At 41.0% G+C, this 14,329-nt stretch overlaps 1 long non-coding RNA gene across 5 annotated transcripts in view; it reads right to left on the bottom strand.

Annotated features, from left to right (window-relative positions):
- Positions 1 to 1,604: 1,604 nt before the first annotated feature.
- The window catches only part of LOC127480295 (uncharacterized), a 68,319-nt gene continuing 55,594 nt past the window's right edge, over positions 1,605 to 14,329 (bottom strand). For all 5 annotated transcript variants that reach the window (XR_007907828.1, XR_007907829.1, XR_007907827.1 and 2 more), the window contains 2 exons: positions 12,244 to 12,365; positions 1,605 to 6,976 (listed from right to left, as the gene is read on the bottom strand). This is a non-coding gene — a long non-coding RNA (uncharacterized LOC127480295). The remainder of the gene's footprint in view (positions 6,977 to 12,243; positions 12,366 to 14,329) is intronic.

Raw genomic sequence — 14,329 nt, 5'->3', positions numbered from 1 at the left:
GCCCGGCTCGTCCCGCGGGCGGAGGGGCCGTGTCGAGCCGCCGGCTGTCACACGTTTCCCCGCTGGAGCCGAGGGAGCCGCGCTGCGGGACCCAGGCGGGCACGGCCCGCTGGGGCCACCCCTGTGGAGGTTTCGGAGGTTAAGCAGCCGCAATTGGCAGCACGGCTCATCAGCAGGGAAGTCAACAGCCCGGGGAGAAGCCCGGGGCTGACGTCAAATCGGAACAAGTAATGTTCAGTGGGGACGCTTAAAACTGTGAAGAAAACATCACGCATTAAACGCACGTCTGTGAGGCCTAAGCGCAGCACACAGGATAAGCACAGCACCGAACGGCTGGAGCAGACCCCCGGAATAACAAAGTGTCCCCGAGTGCGGGTGCTGTGCCCCCGCGGCCGGCGCTGCCCGCACAGGGAACACACGCCCCTGTCACCCCGCGCACGCGGCCGCGCTCCGCCCGGGGCGGCGGACCCCGATCGGTTGCACATTCCCGGGATCTGTGAAAGGACAGAAAAACTTCATAACAGGAGTTTCTCGATTCCAGAGCGCTGACGTCAGCAGCAGCCAATGCAGCGCTGGCCGAACGGCAGCAGCGCCCGGGCCGCGCTCGACGTGCGGCACAACCCGCGCTGCCCCGCGGGGCCGGAGGGCTGGGCTGGGCTGGGTCGGGCTGGGCTGGGCTGGGCTGGGCTGGGCTGGGCTGGGCTGGGCGGCACCGCCCCCGGGCACGTTCGCTACCGTGTCAGGCAAATCCGTGGTGATAGGAGCGGGACTGAGCTACGAGCCCCGTCCGTCCACCCGATGTCCGAGGCAACAAAGTGTTTTAAACCTGCTCCTGTCGGCGGCTGATGCAGACGCGGCGCCCCGCACAGGTACGCGGAACTCCTCCCGGGAGCACTTCCTAACGAGGAAGTGTCCCGGCACAGGAATGCAGCTCGCCCGCTGACAGCCCGGGTGCGCCCGGCCCGGGAGTCGCAGCCCAGGTGTGCCTTAACCACATCGCCACCTGTGGGCCTCCCGCATCCCTGCAGCCCCGGCCTGCCCGGGCACCGAGCCGTGAGCCCAGAAACCATCTGAAACGGAAAGGAAAACTGTCTACCTCGGAAAAATGTATTTGGGAAAACGTAGGATAGTGTAGATACGTTTTGCTTCTTAATATATAGGAAATAAAATACTGAAATCTGAATGACACCACAGGAATTATTTAAACGCTGGAGAAAAGTCTATTTCTGTCTTTCTCTGTAGATTGGGGTATGTTCAGAGTCTGCATAAAGCGGACTGGGAGCTCATGGAAAGCTTCCAGAGGAAAAGCAGGGAGAGGACCGGTGTTGTGGTTAAAAATAATGTATTTTTTTAGCATAGGCCTATGAAATATATCATCTGGATGTAATCTCCATGTACATATTACATTTAAACATACTCAGCAGTTTTAGATTTTTTATGTAGGATCTGGTACAATTTAAAATATATAAAGTAACAAGGCATACTACAGATAATCAACAATCACTGATATTTTAGCTCTCTGACAGCTAAGAGCACAAGAATAGAGCAAATGCCAAGCTAAAATAAAATCTAAGTTGTCTAATTATCTAAGCCTGTAATGGCTGGAAGCTACCAAATTCAGACTCTGGGAGAGCCATTAGGACCTCTGCTTATTGGAAAAGATACTCTACCAAGAAACTCTGCCATAGGCACTAAAATGTTTACTAGTCTTAAAACTGATAGTGATACAAAAGATGGGAATTACCTTCTCAAGCAGCAGAGTTTTAAATGGCTTAATGATGTCTTCCAAATAGCATTACAGTGTTCATATCTTTTTATGAAATCTGATCATCACTAATTTTTGTGATTAATTTTAACAGAGCAAACCTTAACTGAGAGCATTTTGCAGAGCAATATTTTTCTAATTTTTCTTTTGTGCAGCATCTGCTGTTGCTGTGCTGTCATCTTCGTTATGTTTTTCATTGTCTATGTGCCATAATGTAATTAGTTAGTTCAACATCATCTGTGCTATTAGATGAGATGTTTCTATGGTAAGTTAACATAGTTCTGTGTAATTGGTAGATTTCAGCAGTAGGCATGAATGTATCCATCAACTTTAGGTCGATTTGAGTCCACAAGATTTAAATTCACTTGGCATACGTTACCCTAGAAGACTTAATTTTGGCTGAATGGATAAAAAACACAATGCAGAAGAAAATCTGGCTGCTTATATCGCGGTACTGTTGGAGTCAGGGAAAGGAAAGCATAAAATTGCTGGCTTAGTAGTTGCAATCTGAATGTCTGGAAAATGTTACAGCCTGTGATCCAAATCATTCTTAAACCTAGACGTGCCCCTAAGATAGCAGGTAGTCCAGAATTCATCAGGGTTATCTCTCTGTTCATGAAAGGAGTTTTGGTTCTCTCCCTAAATACTGCATTCCTTTGGGACCTCTGGGTTCTCTCCCTGCATACTTCATACCTATGGGACTCTTTTCCTTTTCTCATTAGAGAGAAATGTTGAGGCTGCTGCTTTGAAATCTTCCATGTGGTGCTTTGCTAATCCACGTGTCTTGCAAGCTACCCCTTTTGAACAAACAAACTTTTAAACCAAACTCTCTGACCCCAGCCTCTCCAGAAGCAGTGATGAAAAATCAACAGCCATTTCTTACTTTAAAGTAATGCATACTTTTACTCAACATGGAATCTTCTGGTTTAGGCCTCAAACAATTTAAAAATGTGACTGGATTAAGTATTTAAGTTGGATATCTAATGATACAGCAGAATCACATCCTCTCAGAAGCTGGGAAGAATCCTGGATGGCTTAGAGCATTCTTTTCTAAGCAGTAGACAGTACTGTTTGCCCAAAAGAGTAAGATAAGTCACTTTTAGAAATCTGTGTATAGATTTGACTTACTTATAAATACATGAGTAACTTTATGTACAATAACACAGAACCATGGGAGGTAAGCACAGTTTGCTTAGGTAAGGGCTTGCAAGACCCTTTTATCATCACTGTACCCATAACTAAGGACAGGAGCCAAATAATATAAATGTCAGTAATTATATATATTTATATTCACAATAAAGTTCACTTTTGGAAAAGCTAAGCCTATATTTGTAATGACCTCATATGGCTAAAATTACATTCACTAATTTGTCCTGTTCACATTCCTGTTGGGAGAATAAATATATGACCACAAGACATCAGTAGGTAGCAGAAAGTCCTGCAAGTGAGTTCTGCAACTAAATCAAAGATATCACAGTTTGTAATTCTATGTCATCTTTGTTTCAAATTGAGAATCTCTAGAGGCCTCTAGGAATATGCATATGTGATAATAAGTTCACTACATAAAAAAATCTTAAAATTGGAAATACTATATCAATTTTGAAAGAGGGTTTTACATTCCACAATCTAATAAAACAAGACATTTTAAAAGCAAACAAGTTAAAATTAATTTGATACTCTTAAACATGTACTGACAATTGATTTTTGTGATGACATATCTGTATAGTGATATTTTGTCACAAATATGAATATTTTTATGATTCATATGTATTCATCTTTAACAAGGAAAAAACCCTTTGACTTACAAATATAAACTCATATAGAACTTACCCTTTAAGGTAAAAAATGTTTATTCACAGATACTTTTATAGAACTGTCATTAATATGTTGCCTCTATTCACTAATCACTTTAACAAATGGTCAGATTAGAGAGTGGGACAGCACAGTTTGGTTGTTTGAAGGCCCAAATTGTAGATAAAAGTAGCTGTGGAGCTAGTTTAAATTTACCATACAAAAAAGATCAACTGGAAAGGAATTGAAAAAATAAAAATCTGCCTCAGTCAACTGACCGAAATGTGCTTACTTAATGCAGAGGTACATATTTATAGCACCATCACTTATGCAATATGTTACAATGAAAAATGAAAACTTAGCTCAAGCCTGTATTATTTAATTAATTAGCCAAATAACCTTAAATATGCAGAAGAAATTAGTATTATGCCTGAGTGAATAAACAGCACGTTTAATATTTTTGATGATGTTGTCCACACAAAATACATTTATAATTGCATTGAAATTATTTTCAAAGATGTGTGTCCAGTAGCAATCCTGTATCTGTATGAGTGTATCCAGGAAATGAGTTATTTACCTGTAACTCATCGCTGTGGAGGAGTACATCTGATATCCCTGTGAAGCTCCCAGAACCTCTGAATGACGTAATTCACAGAAAAGTCCACGAGCAATGTTTTCCACCTATTTTATACCTATGCACAGAGAAGACCCTTGCGATACCTGGCTTGGGCTATAGTAAACCAATGGAGGAACATTGGAGCTGTTTTCTCTGTAGGCCTTGAGGGGATGTTCACAACCTAGAATTTCGTGGGGTTTTGCTCTATGATACATCATCAATGGGAAGGCACAGTTTTAGCTAATACGTCTAGATGTTTGTAGTGACTCTTTCTGATGGAAATTTGACATTGGCCATTGTTTCAAAAAGCTGAGAGAAAGCAAGGTATGGACTGAGAACTGAAACATGCACATAACAGAGATCCCCTTAAGTTGTCTTTTTAATTTAAGAGCTACCAGCACAGTTTAAGAAAATGGAGGGCTACAAAAATAAAGAGGAAGAGCAGCCTGGTGACTTGCATCTGGCAGAAATGCCTCTATCATATTTGATTTGAAATTTACATAGATGCCAGGAGTTATGACACAACTGTCACTTTAAGTTCACTTAACTGGACATGAAACAATAATGACAAACGATCAGAATGACAGTTCTCCTTCTATTCTGCAGTGAGGTTCTTCGTATCTCAATTCTGCAACATTCCTTCTGCTCTCTCCGCCAGACAAATGTTATGATGATTTCTCTGTTTGAATCAACGCAGCCTTGCTGAAAGCAAGAAGGAGAGTTTCTAAGCTTTCTATTCAGTTTTTTAGCAATACCATTTATCAAAGAGTTTCTTAGTAACAGTTTTTAACATTAACTCTTTAATAGTTATTGAGGATGTAATCCATTATTTGAAAACATTGTATTGCGTAAGAATATTACATTATTTTTCATACAAAAATATAGCTCTCTACTCTTCTTGTTTTTCAAAACTGGAGCGACTCCTGTACTCCATGACCATAACTCTTTTTATCATTCTACTATGATTCAGTAGCTTTTGCTGTCTTATAAACAGTCTTACAATTAAGAGCTAATGTTAATGGAATAGATTGTTGTCATAGTATAATGGTTTCCTGCTGCTAGATAAATGCTGTGGCAATGCTAGGACATTTATTGAAAGTAATAGTGAAGACAAAGCTAAGAGATTTATTTTTAAAGCAGGTGCCACAGATCCAGTGACACCATTCTGTTACAATTGTTTTATTTCTATTTCACTACAAGGCTGATGAAGATGGAAGCATTTTGCCTGATGTATGCAAGTGCAGCAAAGTGACAGTGGCTTATTTCACTGTAACTGAATAAGCTGCATTGCACTTGGCTCAGGAAGAGATTTATTGTGTGGCTCATCCAATCAGAAAACAGTTTATCCATTAACTATGGCTTTAAAATATGTTGTATTTCCATGAACAAGATGGGGCTTGATGCTTTCTTTCACAGAAACAGATAGGCAGAGTTCACAGAAAAGGAGGAAAGTGGGGCCCTACAGTGCTTGCACCACCAGTCTCTTCCAGAAGCCCCACTTCCCTCTGTGCCACGGGGACAGCAGGCTGGGGAGAGTGAACCTGTCCATAGCCTGTTCCCCTCCTCCCGAATCAGTGGTTCCTTGTCTCCCTTCTGCATTGGAGGAGGGTGTTGCCTCAGCGTTAGCAGAGCAGAAATGCAGTGTTATTCTTACCAGCAGTGCTGTGCAGAGGGTGGAAAGTTTTTGTCTCATTCAGTGTTTCCTCTGTCTTTGCATTCACAGAATCTTGACGTTTTGAAAAGTATGGCTTCTTCCTTTTCTATGACTTTTAAAATTGCTCACCCCTAAATCCTCCAACAGAGAACTGTGAAAAGCAGAGCCTGTAGAACTTCATAGGCTCTCTTATCTGCTCTTGTAGAATTGTAGTAAAGTACCTTGATTACCTCAAATATCTAGCTCCTACAAAATTGGAATCAATTGTCAGGAAGTACGTGGGATCCATTCCATTCAACAAGCTTTCTTTGGACAGATATGCCCTATTTGCCTGACTTAGGCTTCAAAAGATCCTTTGTCTTTTCTTTCCAAGTGGCAGTGCTGTAGCTATGACAGCTTGAGGATATTCCACAAATAATAAAAAACATGATCCCTTCCCACAAACTCTGATCATTCCAAAGCATCCTTAAAGTTATGTTGAAAAACAGTGTAATGACTTTATATAACTATAAAGTCTCTGCTAGGATTTCCTTAAGAAACAAACTAATTTTATTATTAAGGCCCATGGACCTTGACATCATACCAGCAATTCACTGCTCCAAGGACTTATTCTCTGTAGCTGCTCACACCACAGCTCTGAATTAACTTCTAAGACCAGAGCTTGAAGGCAGTAAACAACTTTAACCTTTTCTTGACCTCAGACACACCTCTCAAACAGGAGTTCAGTAAATGCATAAATTTCACTTCAACCCATGTGCAGACATTCTGAGAACTAATTCATTCTTCATTTTCTGAGTTTTAAGAAAATTTTTATACTAATAAATGGGCAAGTGTTACAGCACTTGTCCCAAAGAGCCATCAGATAAGGTTAGTCCTCTGCTGAGTGTAGCTCCTCATGAAAGGCAAGCCCCAGAGAGAAAGAACATCATAGAGAAGAGCAGAAATGGGAGAGACTGTAATCCCAACAGAATGAATCCTGGCAGCCGTGAGGTCTGTTGGGTCATCTGAAGAGCACTCTCCAGCACATACATATTCTTCCAACTAAATCTCCACAGCAGCAGCTGTGTATCAGACCTCAGACCTCATCTTCTAATGGTTGTGCCTTCTGGTATCAATCTCCTATCTGAAGTTTAGGATTCACAGGAACAATCTAGGAGACGGAGAATTTTTGCATCTTTAAAACACTGGAGTCTCTTACCAAAGTATCTTTAAGGATATGACTGTAAGTATTGTAGTCCTGTGATTTTATCAAAATATTTGGTGTATCTGTTTAAAGTCCCAATTCTGGAAATGGTCTAAATACAAATCTGCTTTAAACCTTTTTAATAGAAATTTTGAGTCTTCCTGGTTAGGTAAAAACATTAATTCTTAAAGATCAACCACAGACAAATAAAGATAATTTGTTCCCATTTAGTATTTTATTTTAAAAATGATTCTTCATTTGATCTAATAAATAGTGAGGAATCGTGACTTTCAAATTTTTGGGATTGCCAGTACAGTAACCAAATGTCCTATCACCACATATTGAACCTGCCCAAGGAATACTCCTCAGTTCAAGGAATTATTAAACCTATTTTTTCAGTAGGTTTCTCCACATCACACAGGACTGCACATAATCAATATTTCACTTCCATACCACAGATTGCTCCCTCCAGAGGGCCAGAATTCCCCATGGCAGTTATCCTATCTTAAAGCAAATCCCCAGCCTCTTGCAGCTCTCTTGACTAAGGCAGCTGCGTATACCCCGCCTGGATCTGGCCCAGATGCCTTATTTCTATTGCATGAGATGATTAATTATGTGGTTTTTCTTCTGTTTGTCTGATAGACGCTGAGGTAAGAGAGTGATGGTTGCTTAGTGCACTATTATTAAAAAGCTGCTTTTGATAGCCCTGAACAGGCTTGAGTTGTGTGCTACAGCTAATCATAAAGCTGCTTGCTTGGAAATGTAATGCTTGTTAATACTATACTGTACTTTTATAAGTAAACGAATTTTTGATTGGCTAGAGTTTAACTATAATCAGTAATTAAGGGTCAGCCATCCAGTAAACTCATTAGTTTACACCAATTACATTTGGTATAGTAACTAATGATTTCAGGGATCAAGCCATTTATTTCTAAGCTTTCGAAGTATAATTATTGTGTAAATCAGATAGAGTGTAAATCTTTTCCATACGTTTTGGTTGGTAATTGAGAAATAAAATGGTTTCCAAATGTATTCTCTGTCCAGTTTTTGTTCTGCAGTAGATCTCTCTGGGGACTCTTTAAAGTATATGGAAAAGGTGATGTCAACAGAAGTGTACGCTGGGCAAAGTGAGACAGGATTAATTAATAGAGATGAAAGAGAAAAGCCAGCCCCTTGCAAATCGTGGTCCAGGCCTCAACTTGGACATCACACCTTAAATGACAGTTTACAATCCTAAGCGTGAGTCACACAGATTGACAAGTATTCAAAAAAGAAGAGAATTAAAAATCCTTTCTGTTTAATGTATAAAGGCCTTTCCAATATGCAGTCTTTAAGATGGTGTAATCTCTGGAGCCTTTTGCTTTGAAGTTTAATATGTAGCTCCTCACATCCACATAACATTTTCAACACATTAAACAAATTAGTCTCTGGTTACAGAAGTTTTTAGACATTTACAAGTTGCCGTTTAACTAAATTTAATATGTGCCAGTGAAGTTGCTCATACACTTGTTCATTTAGAAAAATGCACTTTTCGAATGATTAATAAATAAACCAGCCTTTCCTATGCCTTCAACTTTGGTGTTTATTTGAAAGCAATCTACTTTAAAAAGACATTAATATCCCTAGAATTATTATTAGAATAATTGCTTTTACTCTTCTTGGAACACACAGTTTTTCTCATTTCCCTTCAGCACAGACAGCTTTTGACTCAGATATAAACTTCCTATTATTATTCCCCACTCCCCACCCCAAAAATGAAGAATAGGAATTATACACTTTTCACTAAGGAATAATTAATTTGTCTCAAGTATTAGAACAGAGAATTGTAGGATGACTTTGAATGGTAGTCTCTAAGGAATAGCATTGTTTGTTCTCTTCGGTCTTTAATGAGCTTTAGTAAATGGCCAGGAAAAATTACCTTCTTTCTGTAATATGAGAGCAGGGAAGAATGAAGGAAGCTACAGAATCCCTAGGAGAAAGGTGAGCAGACACATACACACACAGCCCCCTGTACCACATTGCTTCCAATGGTTAGTGTTCTCCTTTGGAACTGAGCACTAGAGCTCAAGTTTTCCATTACAGTAAAACATATAACGTCCCTAACATTTTTGTAGGAGAAAAAATTCCTGGATGTCTCCCACACACTGACAGTGTCTGGCTTATGTTGGGGGACAACTGCCTATAGCTGAGCTCTGGAAGTCATTCTGGCTTCCTCTGCTTTGGCATTGACTTTGTCTTTTAAGATTTCTTAGTCTATTTTTGTTGCATTTCCACCTTGAAAAGCAATTTCCGTTATAGTGCCCCAGCCTGCTGCCCTGTCTTTTAAGACTTCTTTTCCCTCCACCACATATTTGCTTCCACTGCTTTCCAGAATGATAACTGAGGCAGCAGTGGCAGGTGCTTGTTTCAGCTATGACTACAAGCCCATTGCCATGGATAACAGAATACACTTCAGGAACACCTTTTCCATCCCTTCCCTCCCACCCAGTTTCCACACATGTCCTCACTACCTAGTCCCATATCAAGCCAGTGGTGCTGAGGCAGCTGCCATTGCTGCTCTGGGGTATTGAGCGAGCTGACCCACAGCAGTAAAGAGAGACCAGCACAGTTCTAAAAGGATCTTGTCAAGCAGGGTCTCTCTCCAGTCCATCCTGTTGAAGTTGTTCCAGTTTGTATGGAATCATGGCCAGTCTTTGCGAACGAAGATTTTGGGAAAGGTCATTACCCTTCGAGCCTGTGCAGTGGATTTTTTAGGTGAGACACAGTGTGCGCTGAACTGAGCCCACCCTTTAATCCTGAGGTTCATCTGCCGGGGCTGAGCGAGCTTGGACGGTGTCAGTGAGGTCCTCAGGACGTAGGTTTGTTTAGAGTGACCTTCTCTTAGATGGATGGCCTTACAGGGCTGACAAACTCCATCTGCCCGGGGGAGTTCCCTGATCGGGAATCGAACCCTGGCCGCGGTGGTGAGAGTGCCACATCCTAACCACTAGACCACCAGGGGGCCCCTCTTTGTATGGAATAATTAAATACTAACAGGATTGCCCTGTGTGCTTGCTCTCAAAGCATTGCTGAAAGCAAGAAGTCCGGGGTTTGTTACCCTCTTTCAGAGAACACTTCCATACTTTGTATTAAGTATTGACTGGGGCAGGCCCTGGCAGATAAGGTTTCCCTTTTCCAGGTGAGTGCCTCCACTACGAGGCTGACAAGTCAAGCTCAAGCTTTCCCACTTGAAGAAAGGACTCAGGCCACCTTCCTTACAGAAGAGTAGATAATGTCTTGGGTAAGGTGCTAATTCAGGGTGCAAGAGATTCAAGTTCAAATTGCCTCAGGCAGAGGCTGAATACAAGTCTCCTGTATCTTGGCTAAATTGCACCAGCCAGGAGATTGAACCGCAAAAGCTTGGGAGAGGAAGAGAGGCAGAGGAACAAGGAGGAGAGACGTGCAGAAGGTGACAGCACTGCCATTATTTCGTGAGAAAAACCTGGCACAGGTGACCAATTCCTAGAAAGCGGCAGAGCAAGCATGGTAAGTAGGTAAAGCAACACATGGTGTTACAACACCTTAGTCTGATTGTGGCTTTGGATCATGGGAGGCACTCTCATGGCAGACATCAGATTGCTGACTAGAGTTCAGGGTCACGAGGGATGTGAAGAGAGATGATGAAAGTGGGGAGAGCTGCCTGGACCCATCCCAGACATTTAGGGAAAAGATAAAAGTAAAAAGCTGCTGCCAAAGTAAAAATAATTTCTCTCTATCGCAGGCTCTCTTCAGTGCAATTGTTAGAGAGGAATAACTGGAGAAAAATGTTTGAAAGGATAGATAGGAGACAGTGAGAACAGGACTAGTAAGTGAGGCAGAAATGTTGGAAAGAAGACAAAGAGGAAGAAAATGTCAGAAAGCAACAGGAGGGTTGGACAAAGAAAAAGGAAAAACCATAACTTACCAAGATGCTTCACCTCTCATTGCCTCAATCTTCTGGCAATAAAATAATAACAGTAAGAGAATCACAGAGCATTTCAGTGACTTTGAAGCCCATAAATATTTAGGAGACAGTTAAGTGTCCTAGTGATCAGGATTGTGTTAAGAAGAAAGCAGGAAAATTTAAGAGAATGTTCTGACATGTCTAAAGCAGTGCTATCAGGGAGAAGAAAAGGAACAGGACTTATGTGCTTAATTTTGTATGTGTAACTGAGTATTAAAATCCACACCCAAGCACACTGGTGCTTAGCAGAAAAAATTGGGCCTGTTTCAAACCAGTAAGAACACATGGTTTAAGGCATGCAGCCGCTCTTTCTTCACTAACAACCCACTGTGACTCCTATAATTTATTCCTCCCAAGATTCATTTGAACATCTGCAGTATCATTATTTGAGTTTGTTATACTATTAGCTTTAAAATTTTATAAGCCATACAGTAGGATAGGCGACAAGTTGAAAAGTTAAGGAGGGTTAATTTAGAAGTTTTAAAGCGAAGCTATTTTTGAGTTATACAAGCAAAAAAAGCATCTGAATCCAAACCTCCATGGTTACATTTAAGTAACTCAGAAACTGCTGAAAGGATTTTCTTCGAACTTCACTCAAGACAAATCCCTCTGGGCTAAGACCAAGCATGAGAATTTAACTCAAAAGGTGATTGTTGTCTGAAGGGAGTTTTCTTTTTCCTTTTTTTTCCCCTCCCCTCCAATTGCTTGTTTTGTTTTCAATGTTCCAAAAAAAAAAAAATAGCACTGAAAAAAAAAAGGATGTGGAGTGTAACTGTTTCATATCCATTTTACCATTATAATAAGAAAAATGCTTCTCACAAACTACGTTTTTATTAAAACCAGACCCCCTGCTTTGCCTTTAGCCATTACTAGCAGTCTTGGTACCCACCTCTACCAGGCATTGGATAATGCTGTAACTGGTGGCTCATGCTTCAGGAGCTCTGTGCAGCTCTAATAGTACCCTAAATGGACAACTGAGGATTCCTCTTAAGAGGAAGTCTTAGGAGAGCAGACAATCAGCAGCTCTACAGTACTCTTCCCTTAGCTTCCCATCCCCAGTTCATGGGAGGTGAAGCATATTCTATACCTGTAGAGTGACCCAAACCATATTTTGATTTCTCACTGGTCCAGGATTTGGAAGGCAGGAAAGATAGCTGTAGTCATGCTTTTCTTGGCTCACTGACTGTTAACTTGGTGCATCTGGCACCATCATTCATTCTTGCCCTTCCCTTGCTGCGGCCAAGGGACTCACCTCCTAGTTGTGTAGCTGAAGGAACCTGAACAATGAAGATGGAAATTTCTATCTTCTTTCTCAACATCCTTGAAGTCAGTCCTCTTTCATATCAGCATCATAGGTCCTGGTAGCCTGATTGTCTGGATTAAGAAAAAAGAGTGTGGATTTTTTTTTTCCCATCCTCTTTATTTCAACTTTCTACCACACTTTGGTTTCTACAAATTGTCCCAGGGCAGACAAGAGCCTTTCCCTCCCACTTCTACCAGGCTTGTTTTTGATTTTCTGGCAGCACGTCCCATAGTTATTCACTCATTTGTTTGTTTGTTTTTCCATTTGCAACTTTTGCCCCCTCAAAAGAGCTGGCTTGCCCAGGGAAATTACAGTAACTTATTTAATTTCAAATGCATTCAAAAAGGCATTTTAATTGTTCCTTTTCATTTAGAGCAGCATCCAGATTTGGAATTTGTGAAAAACTGAAGGAGAAGGTTTGGAATATATTTGCTGAAATAATTCACCACATTTAACGTAGGGAACTCAGATATATGCGGAAACAGCTTCCCTTGCCTATCTTCCATATACATGACCTGGATTAAAAACTGCTTTGGGCAAGGGCCAACTCATTGTTTGTGGTCCTAACACAATGTGGCTTGCAAACTGTGGCAATACTGTAATACCTAGGGATTTGTTTCAGGAGATCCTGATTTTGAAACCAAAATACATTTCCTGATAACTGCTAACTGAACAGTGGGAAATATAGCTGAAATGGGCATAGAGAAGAGCATCAGGAATTCAAAGTCTGAAATTCAGTTCTCTTTTATTTTCATTTTGGGGAGATCTACTGTGGCAAAAGAGAGAGGCCTTAGAGTGGGTATCAGATGTGGTAGCCTACAGAAGGAGGCAAATTTCGGCAAACATCAGAAAAAAAAAAATCGAGAAAATTTTTAAAAATTCAAATCACAATATTTAAACAATCAGAAAGCTTTTTCATTCATAAATGTCCCATCTACTCTGTACCACCAAACTTCTGGGGTATCATTTTTCAGTCAGCACTTGGCAGTCAGCACTTTAAGCTGTCTGCTGCTATCTCATTCATACAGCTTTTTCATTGCAGGTCAATATTATCTGACTAGGTTCAGATTAAATCTTAATATACCGTTCATCTGAAAAAACCCAACTCCAAGCACATTGAAAAATTGCAAACATAAACAGTACAGTTTCCATGGATGAGGACATATTAAAATGTATTTTAAAGAGAAGAACAGCAGGAAAAAGAGGAATGTGAAGTTACGATCATAGAGGAGAATGCCCTTTTTCAGCTGGGATTTTATGTAAGAAGGAGAATGAATGAGGCAAAGAGAAAAAAAAGCTCTGTCTCCTCACTGCTGCTTCTCTAGCAAAGAAGATTTTCACATCAGCTACAGTAAAATCAGACAGAAGAACAGCAGATTTGAATATTGTATGGGAAGGTGGGAAATGAGGAAGAGTTCAGCGCAGTTCAAGGATGGCAAGGTATAGTGAAGGCAAATGGAGAGAGCTGAAACTGGAAGAGATGAGCTGATGGAACCTAATAGCAAGACACAAGTTTAATTAATAAAGACAGGCAGAGAAAGCTGAACAAAGAAGATTCATTTAAAATGTCAAAATATACCTTTAGTTGTGGCTGCTAAGGTAAAAATAAAGGTAACATATGTAGAAAACCCACGCAAGTTGAGGGGTGCAAGACTGAGTTCAAGGATGGGAGTGCTGAGAAGACCTGAGACTACAGAGAAGCTCCTCTAAGAGATGACAGCACTGTCTCTAGTGTTTATTGCTGCCTTCCAAATACCCAACATACTGCTCCATTAGCAAAAGAGATCACAAATCACCTCCTAATCTGTTTAAATTAAGCCAGCCAGATTCATTTCACCTGGTGATGAACATGGATATGAGCTAACCAGGCTGGCTTTACTTGTAGTGCATTAGGGAATGCTTGCTTGGCCTCTTCTGATGGCAGAGATATGGGGAGGGACCAGGGGCAAGCAGCAAGCTGTGGTGTGGTTTTCAGCTAGTAAATGGTGTCTAAAGGCAGCGGGGAGGATATTTATTTGGTCTAGGAGAACACATG

This window comes from Manacus candei, unplaced genomic scaffold (assembly GCF_025592945.1).
Source record: "Manacus candei isolate 608988 ecotype Guabito, Panama unplaced genomic scaffold, ASM2559294v1 h1tg000005l, whole genome shotgun sequence".
Taxonomy (NCBI): domain Eukaryota; kingdom Metazoa; phylum Chordata; class Aves; order Passeriformes; family Pipridae; genus Manacus; species Manacus candei.
This window is presented reverse-complemented; position numbering and strand designations above follow the sequence as displayed.